Below are 12,378 nucleotides of genomic sequence, written 5' to 3'. Positions count from 1 at the left end.
AGTAATAGGATGAAGGTCAAAGTTGAGTAACACAGTAAGAAGAATGATATGATTGCATTTCTTATGATTTTTATAGTAAGTTAGTCAAAATAACTCAGCAATAATTTCCAAATTTGTATCAAGTTGAAAAAAAAATCAGTCATATATTTTCAAGCTGTAATTGCTGAGAGAGAACCACTGGCAAGTAAAAGCACACAAAACTATTCATATCCAGCTATCCTTTGAATTCAAGAGAACTTATTCAGAATATCTCTTTGGTTTCAGAAGCACAGCGTTGTATACTCTAAGTTATTTGAAGTTTTCTTGCTTTGAATTGAAAAAAAAAATTTTTAACCTCACCATATTTGGTGAACCAGATTCACAACTACCTTAATAGAGGAAACAGAAAAGGAAATAGTAGAAAATGTGGAAATTAAGTATCTTACAGTAGTTGAGAATTAAATACAGATATAGGTTTTTAAAAAGTAAAGTTGATAAACAAAAAACAATTACTGACCAATTAGAAATTTTTAAAGTAAATGAAGTAATCAAGCAGTAAATAAGAAAAAGATTTTAGGAGTATCTGGGGTGAGGGTAGAAAATGAAGCTGGGAAGATAGAAAATTTCATCTTTAACATTTCTGAGTTAAATACAGTGATGATGATAATGGTGATGATGATAGCTAACACATAACTTTCAAGATATCAGTTTCTTTTAGGAGTGCTTATCTATTTTATTAGGGTTGTCACTTAGTCCTATAAAACACTGTGATGTGATACTATTATTATTTCCAATTTACAGATGAAAAAACTGAAGCACAGATAAGTAATTTATCCCAGATCATTCAACTAGTAATGCAGTAGATATAGTATTAATGGTAACGTGACCAAGTATCCAGGTTCGCTCAGGAATGTCTTAGTTTTAGCATTAAATTTTTCTATCCTGGGAAAATCTTCTCTCAGACATGAAACTATTCCAGAGATCAGAGATGGGTTCAGAAGTTTGAAAGCAAAGTACAAAATCCATATGATAGTCTAGAAAATAGAGGCTGGAAGCAACATTATTTTTAGTATCAAATGTCTGTGGCATTGAATATCCACCTTCCTTAGTGACTCTTGCTGTCCTTTTCCCTGACTACTGATGCTGGAAATCATGATTTGCAGTTCCTAGTAGAGAATCAGACATTGTTGTATTATTCTGAGTGATGAAACCTAAGTATGCAAATTCAGGGCCTTGTGATGCTAAATTTCTCTTTGATTTTGGATTAACTGTTGTGCTTTGTACCAAGATTCTGCTAAATTAATTTTTAACATTGTTACTATTGTGACTGTTTTCTAAGAGTTCATTGATGAAACTGAGAACAATATAATATAATAACATGACAATACTGAAAAGGAATGCTAAACAACTGTGTTATTTTAAAGGCACATGGAAGGATACATGAAGTTAGATTAGAGAGATAACCAAAACAAAGCATACTACACAAAATGTGGAAATGAATTTGGGGCCAGGCACGAGAAGACTGTGAATGTGCGTATGGAAGCTGAATCTCACAAATCTAGGATAAGACAGGCAAGTTTTTGTAGGATAAAAAGTGGGGTTTTTTGTTTTATGTTTTTTTTAAACCTCTCCTCAAAAGGTACCAATGTTCAGTTGAAATTAATGGTAGTGGAGTAAGCCTGAGTATTCCAAAAGAATAAACATGTATTATTGCTTTCTTCCCTTTATTTGTCTTTGCACCTGAGTAAAGTTACTTTTCCTGATTCAGAGGTTGCAACTGAAATGTCCTGTGGGTAAACAAAAGGAGAAATTTTGATAACCAATGTTTTGCTTCCTCACAGTGTAGAGCTGATTCTGTCAGATCATGCTTTCTAAAGTATATAGAGTGAAGTGTTGGATCATAGCAACAAAATAATGTTTCCCCCAGCTCTTATGCATTTTGATTTGAAAAATGGAATTTCAAATTGTCTTCTTGATTTCCATAAAGGTTTTGATTAAACTTCAGAAGACACGAAACAAAAGACTGTTGATAACCTTGCCCATATATAAACTAGACTTTGCTCATCTATCTGCATATTTGATGGACAGTGCAAATGTAAATTTGGGAAAATGCCATTCAGCCTATAAACTTCTTACAAAAGAAAATGAACAGTTCTTACCCACTAAATGTGCTGTACACCTTGTAGACAAGGCTGCTAGAAAGGAAGGTGATGTGCTTACCTGCGATAATGAGGTTTCATAATGAAATTATTTGGTCACTTTTCAGTTTCTTCAAAATGTGTAGAAGTACTTAATGAGCCTTTTAACTTTCTAGAAATGGAAGGAGATAGTCTCCTGAGACATGTGCCTTCAAGATGGCTATTACAGGGGCTGGCCATAGACAAGATGTTAAAATACTGACCTGTAAAATCATATTTCCAAAGTGTGAGACAAGAAAAATGTCTTTCTCTAACTTTGAAATATATGACAGATGAGAATGGAGAAAAATATTACAATAAGACACATTTATATGTTTCTCTAAAACTGTTTGATGAGCTCTGAAGAGGCTATAGGGAACCTGGAAAAAGATGAACTTATTCTACCCGAGTTGCATGGACTTCTGCATAGGTTAGAACAAAAAAATCATTACAGTGAAAAACATGATTTATTTTGGGGATTTAAGACTGTTTCCAAAATAAAATGTCATCAGAAAAGGACAGTCATGTTAACAGGACTTTATCATTTCTTTATTAAAACTTTAACTTGCTTGGGATCCAGTCTTTACTTCATAAAGTACAACTATTTCAGTGCTCTAAAACCATTATCCCTGATAGTGTTTAAGCTTATGCTGACATCCAATGTGCTTGGAAATGTTTATAAATCATGAACATTTTGGACATGGACAGCTCATATGATGAATTCACAGATGCAAAAGAACAAATTGACAAACAGTTGGTTTACCAAAACAAGTCTGTACATACAAAGTGGATGGGCATTTCTGGAGATCTGGGAACTAATTGCCACAAGTCTAAAAAGCTACAAAGTAAAGCTATTAATTAAAATCCTAAGTACTCCATGCTGAACACTTTTGTTGAGAAGATATTTATTTTGATGTCATCTATTGGATTGACACCAGGAATCAATGTAATATGGGCTTGATAAAATCAGAACTTCAGGTCAAAGTGAATTTTACTTTTGACTATATTCAGTTTTAACTTTATTTAAAAAAAATGAAAAATACACATAGAAAAAACATATCATAGTTATTTTTATTAAATATAGGTCATATCTGTTTAATTACTTTGTTGTACTAACTTATTTAATTCTCACATTTATAAAATGTGTGATAATATAGCCTGAAATTTTAAATATTCAATAGAGACTTTTGCTGTATCAGAGGATGGAAAGAAGCATTTTAAAAATATTGTTATAGGTATTCACACTATTAGCACTACTATTAATTAGCATTAAATACTTCTAATTGTCACTTTTATGTAGTAATAACACATAGGTGCATAATTACTTATTGCATGTTAAGTATATTTTTTGATCTGGTAGTGCTGTTTCCTGGTTGGCTCTCTAAAAGGTTGTTCACCCTAACTGATGGCCAAATACTCCATGCTCTTAACAATACTGCTAACAGTGGGGAGGACCACAGATCCTCTCCTATATTTCTTTTGAAGACTCAATTGTACTAAGCCCCTTAGAACTAAACAGAGGTAGGGTTCACGGGTGAAAATTTCCTGATTATCCTTTAAATACAATGATTAAATCCAGTGGTTTTGTTAAAACAAAGTTTGCTGGGGATCATTCAGCAAATTTCCTGATTCTCAGACAAAATGGGTAACTTCATTTAAGATTGTTTTCATTAAAACACACACACACACACACACAATTTTTGAAAGTACTTCTTAAAGGGTTAGGTGAAATGGAATGGGATAGAGGAGCTGAAGTATAAATGAAGGGAAACCATAGAAATGACAGACTTGAATTACTCAGATATGTTTTTTTATTTACTCGTAATTTTTTCTTTTTTTTTTTTTCGGTACGCGGGCCTCTCACTGTTGTGGCCTCTCCCGTTGTGGAGCACAGGCCCTAGACGCGCAGGTTCAGTGGCCATGGCTCACTGGCCCAGCCGCTTCGCGGCATGTGGGATCTTCCCGGACCGGGGCACGAACCCGCGTCCCCTGCATCGGCAGGCGGACTCTCAACCACTGCGCCACCAGGGAAGCCCCTACTATTAGTATTTAAATATCATTCTTCTCATAGAGCCATTTCCTTTGTCATGTAAGGAAAGATAAATTTACCACAATGAGAAAGGTTTTAAAATAGAGACAAATAGAATTAGGCTTAACAGAGAAAGTAATTTTGTATAACTACATTATAAAAACCAAATAAACAGAAACTACACCGAGCCAAAAACATCTAATAAAATTTGGTAGATTCATCCTAACATTGGATGCCTACAGTGTGTCAGGTACTGAATAAAACAGAATGGAAATATAAATATATACACACGTACACACACACATATATCTCATTTTTACTTCATTATTCATATTCATTTGGTTTTCTTAGCTATACCAAATTCAGGGAAAAGAAAAAGGGGATGATGTTTATTAGGCTTTCTTTTTTCCATTCTCATGAATAAGTTTATTGCATTTTAAACAGAGTAGGGGTCTTCCAAATAATAACCCTGGGGACAAATATCCCACAGGCCTCGAGTCAATAGCTTGAGCTAACATTAAATTTTACAAAATTAACAACTTAAAAGTTCCATGACTGGCTTTTTAAATCAGCAAGTAACCAACCATAGAAGATCCTTAAACCATAATGCTTATGCTGTGAGGATACACAAAGGAAACTGGCAGTCCCCTGAATGGTCTATAACAAGGTAGGAAAAATGATTTAGCTCAGCCATATTTTTGTTCACATGCTTTTAAAATCTTACACACAAGTTGACCTTGCTGCCTATCTTAGAAAGCTATAAAACTATTCTGGAAAATCTAGCCTAATTCCTCTAGAGTTCAATAGTTCTCTAGCTTTATTACTTTATTTACTAGACACAGTAGAATGAAATAGGCAGGGAAAAAGAAAAACAATCCCAGAAGAGTCTGAATGTTAAAAAAAAGGGTAAAATTTTACAACCCAGAGCAAATAGACTACAGTTAGTAAACATATCAACTAATTCTTACCAAGAACAGTATAAGCAATTAAGGATAGTTTTAGAATATTAGGATGGAGAAAGTTTTCATGCTTGCTTCTTTTGCTTGGCTGGTTGATTATACTTTCTCAAGCATGGGTAAATTGGGTGAGTAGAGCCAATATACTAAACAAATTTGACAATTTCATTGTGATAAAAAGAAGCTGTCACTGTGAACAGTGATGCAAAGCACTGGCCTAAATGTCTTTCTTTCAGGTACAGGTAGATGATTATCAGTTATTAGAAACTCAATTAACTATTTGGGTCTTGATAGTTAACTACTCCCAGGATCAAGAGCTCAAAGGTTTTGAGGACAGTTAAGCATATAGTGAATTAAAAAATTATATTTTTGGGCTTCCCTGGTGGTGCAGTGGTTGAGAGTCCGCCTGCTGATGCAGGGGACGCGGGTTCGTGCCCCGGTCCGCGAAGATCCCACATGCTGCGGCGCGGCTGGGCCCGTGAGCCATGGCCGCTGAGCCTGCGCGTCCGGAGCCTGTACTCCACAACGGGAGAGGCCACAGCAGTGAGAGGCCCAAGCAAAAAAAAATTATATTTTCAGAAAACTTTATAATTCTCAACATGATTTTAATAGATTTTGTTATTCAATCTCCCAAAATAATCTTGAGATAATGTTAGAAACAATTTTATTACTCTCCGTTAACTGATTAATAATGGGAACAGTGAGTCCAAATGATTTGCTAAAGATACAGGCAATTACCTAAAGAACTGGAATCAGGACCCTAAGCCTCCTAACTGTTCTTATTCCAACTTCCCTGCAAATTATAAAATGGGAAAATAAATTATGATGACAATTCCTATTCTGGTTCTGTGGATCAAATGAGATAATGTATGTAGACACTAAAGAAATGATGTTAATTCCTCTATCATTGAACATGCTGGGCCTTTCTGAGAGTTAAGTCCTCACCAGATCTCTACTTTTTGCAATCTCCATAAACTTTATTACTTATATTTCTCACTAGAATTGCAGATGCATCTCCAGCTGCTATTTTTAGCCATGCTTATTTACTGAAGATGATAAAGAACCTGAAAATTGTAAGGGTAAGGATCTAGTGTGCATATGAGAAGACTGCAGGTCTCTTTCTGCTTAAAAATTCTACTACAACTCAGAAATAAAAACAATCAGAAGAAGAGTGTAATTAATACTCTCTTGAATATAAATTTTACTGAAAATATACACTTCAAAACCACAAAAATGCAGCCTTACTTCATGTTACTTCAAGCCTGTTGCTCTCATTTTGCTTAAAGTTATGTCATTTCATCTAGAGCATCTTCTCTGACCCCTCAAGGTCAAGTTAAGGCTTTTCCCCATGTGTTTCTACAGCACTCTACCACAACAATAAGACATTTCTTATAAGATACAGATTATGCTGATTACTTATCTGTATTACTAATTAGATCATAAACTCTGCCTGTCACAAAGACAGTATTTAACTATTTGAGGAACAAGTAAAGGGTAGACTTAACAGATTACAATGAAAGAAACTGAGATTAATAAAAGAAACTTTCTAGATATGTTTCCACATGTTCCTCTTAATTACAAAAACTTCAATGTTCCTGTACAATGTAACTTTAACAAAATGATCAAACTTAGTAACTCCAATAAGGGGCTTCCTGATACAATGGGAAGGATACTGCATCTCCTACAGGGTATTTTTGCCAAAAATGTTTAACCTGGATCTAATTATGAGAAAACAATCAGAAAGATGGAGATTGTGAGACATTCTACAGGACAAATGGCCTGGACTCTGGACTCTGCAAAGTGTCATTTTCATGAAAGACAAAAACAGGCAGGGATACTTCTAAAGAAGAGCAAAGAAATGTCACAACTAAAGGTACTGTGATCTTTGATCAGGCCCTAAGTGGAAATACAATGGCTGTAAAGGACATTATCAGGATAATTAGAAAATCTGTGTATGAATTATACAGTAGATGATAATACTTAGTCAAAGTTAAATTTCTTCTGTGTTTTAATGGTAGTGCATGTTCTTGGAACCTATTTGCTGGAAGATTTAGGAATTAAATATTATAAACTCAGCAATTTACTTCCAAAGAGTCAAATAATACAGCAAAATATATATGCATGTACATACACATAAGAGTGACAGTCAAACGCGTCAAAATTTAAATATGAATTCAGAAAAAGGGGTATATGAGTGTTTATTGTAATACTCTTTCAACTTTTCTATAGAAGTTCTATAAAAAGAGTGGAGAAAATAAGTAATAAAATAATTTTTCTTTCCACTCCAGCTACACTGTTCTTGCAGTTCATCAGAATCACAGAATCACCCCTGCTTCAGGTTCTTGTTCTTGTTTCATCTGCCTGGAAGAGCCTTTCCCCAGATGATCTGCAAGACTGATTCTCAGTTCTTTCAGGTCTCTGCTCCTAACACTGAGCTTGGGTCCAGTGGAGGAGGCAGAAAATAAAACAGCAAATAAATAATTTCAGATTTTAATAAATCTAGGAAGGAAACATATCATTATAAAACTGTTTGATGAGAAGGTCCAAGAATAGTTCTTGGTTCTAAGAGGTTGTCAATTTTTTTGATAGAGTTAATATTTAAGATAATATAATAAAATCTTACATTTTTGATCATTTTTGAAACCATTTTGTTTTCATGGAATTTTACATATTTGGAGGGTATTCAACTTGTGAGTTATCTAGGTTTTTTTTTCTCTAAATAAATACATTGTTTAAAGTACTATGTAATACTTATGATTTTTAATCTCTACCTTCACCTCAATCCCACTGCACTATAGATGGCAAAATACAAAAAAATACATAAAAATTTGGGAATGGAAGTGTACAACCTTTAGCATCATACATTAAACATTTTATTTTTCACTAATAAAATCATTTTTTAAACTCTTAAATTAACTTTTCTTTTGAACTTTAAAAACGTAAAAATACTTTTTTGAAAAGCAAGTACTTTTCTTCATATGCAACTGCAGAACCTTACAGTGTATTTTCTTCTAACCTAGAAAAAGTGTAGTTATAAAATATTTGACACACAGAATCCATGGTATGAAGTTAAAAATTTCCAAATTGTCATTGTTTTAAATCAATACTATATTTAAAAAGAAACACAATGATTTTAAATAGCAAAATAATGCCTATACTTGGACTGGGGTAAAGTTGGGGTAGGGGCAATAGGATATACTAAGCTCAAAAGAAAAGAGAGGGAGAAAGGGAGAGATGCAAGCATCTAACTAAGGAAAGTGAAGCCTTTTAAAGATAATAAAAATCAATGTCAAGTTGAACTGACAGAAATGAGTAGTGAGACTTTTTTTTTATTATCCCCAAAGAATTATAATTTGGGTAGAGGAAAAAGCTATAGGTGATATAAATTGTCAGACCATTTTCTAAAGCATTTGTTACTGTGCTCTACAAAACCATAGTAGAAATGTTAGTCAATTAGTTTGAAACTTATGATCCTGCAAACTAAAATACCCCTCCCACAAAGAGTGTTCACAAAGAGAATCACTGGTATGAGAAGAGACAGACATTTGAATTTAATGTATTCAACACTCTACTGAACAACAGACAAATAAACCTGCAGGTGATTCCAATAATGGAAAAGTTTTTAAAATGCCATGCATACTACCACAGTTTGATATAAAATTATATAACTTTCCATAATTATTACTTTTGTATCTAAAAGAGAAGACAACCAAATGTTTCCTTAGACAAGAGAAGTAGAGAAAACTCGAAAGTAGTTAGTCAGCTGTGTTCCAGAAACTGAGCAGGACCCTGTGGGGCTCCTAGGCATAAAATTCTTTCTGTGCCCCCCATTTCTTGTTTGTAGGAAATAGGCTTCATTCAACCTTCATGACATTCCCCTGAGTTCCAAAGGGCAGGTTCAAACAGTTGCTAATCAGGGAAGGGAGGGGATGCAGAGACAAGGGAGAAGCAGTCAAGAAACAATAGGGACGCCTTGGGGCAGGATCCTGGTTCCTCAAGCGATACATATAACAATATCTTTGAGCTCTTCTGTAGAACCAACTCCCACCCCCCCTGCCAAATGGAGGATGTTAACTACTTGATAAAGCATTCTTCATTGCAGAGAGAAGGTCATAGTTCGATAACCTGCAGAACCACAGAAGCCTATCACAAGACCACCGGACGCCAAATGATTTCTGGATTGAAGGAATGCAGGCCCTGCATGCACACTGATCCTTATCAGCAACACTGCCCCTTGAACCATTACTATAAGACTCCTTACAACCCCACCCCCCAGGTGGGGACACACACTTTTGAGGGCATTAGTCCACTGTGAGCCCCTATCCCTGGCAAAAGAATAAAGCTATTCCTTTCTACTTCACCCAAAACTTAAGTCTCCGAAGTTCAACTTGGTGCCGGTGCACTGAGGCTGGGTTTTGGCAACACTGCCACCTTGGGGCATTCCTTTCCTTCTTTTATCTGCTCAAATTGACCTATGAAATTGACCTCAGATTGACCTCAGAGCTATGAAACCTCTCTGAGCACCCCATTCAAAAACCAGCCTGAATACTTCTCTCCATTGATAAAGTATAAATTGACTGAGGCCAGGGACGTGTTTTGCCTTATTTCCCACAGTATTTTGTGGGAGTGGGATAATCTGAAATTTTAAAAGGGTGGACAGGGAAAGCCTCTTTGAGAAGGTTACACTGGAACAAAGACTTGAAGGAGATGAGAAAGCTGACCTTGTGGCTATCTGAGGGGGTGAAGGGTAGGAGAAGGTAAACTTTAAGTCTAACCTGAGCAAGCCTGATGCATTTGTGGAAAGGCAAGGAAGCCAAGTGAGCAAGGGGAAGAGTAGTAGGAGAGTAGGTCAAGAGTTGCTAAAGGGGTCAGGATTTGGGACTTTGCTTTTATTGAGATAAGAAGTTATTCAGGTTGGATCAAAGGTGTGAAGTACTTGATCTGCATTTTAAAGGGATTACATTATGGCTTTTTGAGAATAAATCAGAAGAGAGACTCACATTTTAAGAGTATCCCTCTGGCAATTACGCTGAGAATAAATTTAAGAAGGACAAGAAATAAAGCAAGGAGACCAATTAAAGGGCTGTAACAAAACAGCAGAGGAGGGCTTCCCTGGTGGCACAGTGGTTGAGAGTCCGCCTGCTGATGCAGGGGACACGGGTTCGTGCCCCGGTCCGGGAAGATCCCACATGCCACCCAGCGGCTGGGCCCGAGAGCCATGGCCGCTGGGCCTGCGCGTCCGGAGCCTGTGCTCCGCAACGGGAGAGGCCACAACAGTGAGAGGCCCGCGTACCGCAAAAAAAAAAAAAAAAAGAAAAAAAAAAAACAGCAGAGGAGAGAGGATAAGGGCTGGAATCCAGGTGGTAGCAATGAAGATGCTAAATCTGGCAGGATATGCTCATGAGATTGGGTGTGCAGTGTGAGTGAAAAGAAACAAATCAAAGATGGTGTATGGTTTAGGGCTGGAGCACCTGGAAGAACAGAGTATAACCATTTACTAAGAAGGAAAGGACAGATGGGAAAACACCAAAAGTGTAGTTCTAGGATTGTGACCCTTATTAGAAATCTAGGTGGATATATCAAGTTAACTGTTGAATCTAGGAGTCTGGAGTTAAGAAATGGAGATAGAAGTCTGGGAATCATGAGATGATGTTTACAGCCATATGGACATATGAGATCAACTACAGAGAAAGAATGGATAGTGCCTAGACTACATCTAGAATTACGCTCCGGGTCAGAGCAACAAGAGGCTGTGGAGATGAGGAACGAGTAAAGGAAGCTAAAAAGGACCAGCTGCTGAGGAAGGAAAGAAGCAAGAGAGGATGGTGTACCCAAAGCAAAGTGAAGAAAATCTTCCAAGAATGTGCTTGATACAAATTCTCCACAGGTTACCTTACTAAATTCATCCTACTCATCCTTCAGAGAAGGTCACTTTTTTGATAAGCCCTCTCTGACCAGTCCTGCCTTAGATAGACGATCCCCCTCTGTGTCCCTAAATCACAGCGTGGGCCTCAATTATAAGACTTATCACATTTATGACTGCAGCTCCACTTCTCTGCCCTTTCTTTCCCCTCAGAAATGCAAGTTCCATGAGGGCCAGAAGCTTCACCAGAATGCTGGAATCTAGTGATATCTCTGGCAAATCAGGAGGAAGTTACATTTATTGACAGCCTATGGTGTAGCAGGCAACATGTCAATACCTTTACTCAGGTGTTTGAAAATTGTTAGTAAAAAAAAAATGAAGGAAGTACTGAATGAATAGCAGAGGTAACAGATGATAGAAAAGGCAACTCAGTACACAGGTAGAACCCTGGAGTGAAGACCAATGCATTAGGGCACCACAGCTTAATAGCAATAGCAACAAGACTACTCAGCTAATCCTTCTTGCTCTCATCAAGCAAAACTTTTGAATATAATTTTGTTTCCTTTATAGATTTTCCTGTGGAGTTAGGAAGTGATAACTAGCAAGCACAAATATCTGTTCTAACTGGCTGTTGCATATCTCACTGTGCATGAATAAATTAGCATACATTTTTAGACATTAGTCTAATGTAAATTTGGTTGCTTTGTTTCCTTTTGGACTTCCAGGGATGATCATTCTGCTTGTTTTTCGTTTTTCAAGTGCCAAAATCATGTTGTGTGATCAAGATGGGAATGACCCAGGCAATTGCAAGAGATTGTGATACAAGAAACCCAGGGCATGCTTACTGTATGACTGACTGTCAAAGGAAAACATTGATTGCCATCTATTTTTATCTCTTGTTGACACACAGTAATGGTCACAGTCAAGATTCTTGCATGGACTGGGTAGAGATTGTTATGCAATGAACTGAGCAAAAAATTATTTTTTGTGGTTGCTTGAAATATGATCCATTTTTCTGTTTGAATTTATTCCCTAAACTGAAAAGATAGAATCCTAGAGCCATACGAATACATTCCAGGTTTAAACCTAACATTTGTTAGTGTAGCCAATCTTACTAAGCTTGATCAATGCATGAAGCTCTGACAAATTACGGTTTGTAGTCCTTTAAAGATCAAACTTGACTGTGTTGACACAGCTAAGGTAATTTATTCCTAAGGTCCTGAGTGGGCTTGAATTTGGTCTCCCTCTAAGATACCTGCATCATCTCTAAGTTCAACAGAGTCAAAGAAAATTTTGGATGAAATTATTGGATAAATGGTATCAGGTAGATAAAACCTTTGCCATGGTTTTCATGTTTTAAAATGTATTGGATAG

General features: G+C 36.3%; 1 protein-coding gene across 1 annotated transcript in view; it reads right to left on the bottom strand.

The window, feature by feature from the left end:
* The window catches only part of ADGRL3 (adhesion G protein-coupled receptor L3), an 874,918-nt gene that overhangs the window by 116,710 nt on the left and 745,830 nt on the right, over window positions 1-12,378 (bottom strand). The gene's annotated exons all lie outside the window — the stretch shown is intronic.

Source organism: Tursiops truncatus, chromosome 5 (assembly GCF_011762595.2).
Source record: "Tursiops truncatus isolate mTurTru1 chromosome 5, mTurTru1.mat.Y, whole genome shotgun sequence".
Lineage (NCBI taxonomy): Eukaryota > Metazoa > Chordata > Mammalia > Artiodactyla > Delphinidae > Tursiops > Tursiops truncatus.
The sequence above is the reverse complement of the archived record's forward strand: the minus strand, read 5'-3'. Positions and strand labels throughout refer to the sequence as shown.